Source organism: Chrysochloris asiatica, unplaced genomic scaffold (genome assembly GCF_000296735.1).
Source record: "Chrysochloris asiatica unplaced genomic scaffold, ChrAsi1.0 scaffold00303, whole genome shotgun sequence".
Lineage (NCBI taxonomy): Eukaryota > Metazoa > Chordata > Mammalia > Afrosoricida > Chrysochloridae > Chrysochloris > Chrysochloris asiatica.
Genome location: NW_006408821.1, coordinates 2,512,801 through 2,514,393, shown reverse-complemented (window position 1 = coordinate 2,514,393; position 1,593 = coordinate 2,512,801).

The window sequence follows — 1,593 nt, the reverse complement described above, 5'->3', positions numbered from 1 at the left end:
TGGAAGAAATATAACCAGAATGCTCCCTGGAAGCCAGGATGGCCAGACTTCATGTTTCATACTTTGGACATATTTTCATGAGGAATCTGTTCCTGGAGAAGGATATAACATTTGGTAAAATGAAGGGTCAGAGAAAAAGAGGAAGTCCCCCAAAGAGACAGAATGAAACAGTGGCATCAATGATGGTCTTAAATGTAGCAACAGTTGTGAGATTGGTGCAGGATTGGGCAGTGTTTCATTCTGTTGTGAACAGGGTGGCTTTGATTCAGTATTGTCTCTGTGTAACCTAGCAGCAACACCAACATATGTCATTGAAATTGGGAAACTTTTATGATTTAGCATTATTTTAACAACACAAAATTTATATAGTCTCAATTCAGAAAGAGAAGATTATAATGGTACAAGCATCAATTTAATAAAAATCTATAAACATTTTGACAACCCATTGTTCTTTGGATAAAGTAACACAGTGTTGTTGTTGTTGGTAAATTCTATTGACTCAATTCTGGCTAAAAGTAGCCCTATGAACAGCAGACAGAAACATTGTCCAGTCCCATATCATCTTCATAATCATTACTATACTTAAGCCCATTGTTGATGCCACATTTTCATTCCCTCTCATGGGAAGTCTTTTTTACTGTTCCTCTAATTGATCAAGAATGATGGCGTTCTTAGTGATTGGTCTCTCCTGATAGCTAGTCTTCAGTAATTGAAATGCAGTCTTGCCATACTTGCTTTTAAGGCATATTCTGGGTATACTTCGTCTAATACAGATTCATTTGTTCTTTTGGCAGTGCATGACACATTTAATATTCTTCCCTCGAACCCTAAAACAAAGGCATCAATTATTCTACAATTGTCTTTATTTTTTTGTCCAACTTTCCCCATGCATTTCAGGCAATCAAAAAAATACCACGAATTGTTCAGTTAAACCGTAGTCTTCAAAGTGGCATCACTGTTTTCTAACATTTTAAAAATAACATTTATGGCCAATTTGATCTGTGCAATACATCATTTGGTTTCTTGAATGCTGTTTATATGGGCATTGATTGTAAATTTAAAAAAAAATTAAATCCTTGAAAACTTCAGTCTTACTTCTTTTATCCTGATGTTACTTGCATAATGCTCCAGTTGTGAGAATATTTGGTTTTCATTATATTGAGATGTAATGCATATTAATGATTGTAGATTTGATCTTCAGCGGTAAGTGTATAAAGCCCTCCTTTACTTTCAGAATGCAAGGCTGTCATCAGCACAATGCTGATGCTAAAGTGTCTTCCTCCAATTCTGATTCCTCAATCTTTATATAATCCAAATTCTTGTATTATTTGCTAGCTATACAGATTTAAAATTAGTCAGATGCCATCAGCATGAGTAAGCTGTATCAAGAGTCAAACTCTTCTGAGATCTAAAAGGAGAGAGAAGTAAACATAGAAAGAAGAGCACACTGCCATCAAAAAAGAAGAGTGGGAACTACAGAATTCTTTGGACATAGGGTCCCTGTACTGTAGAGCTCCATGTCAAGAAACATTTAAAACTTCAAGAAATTCTGGACCTACAGATGCTGAATGAAGATTGAAACATTTCTTATGT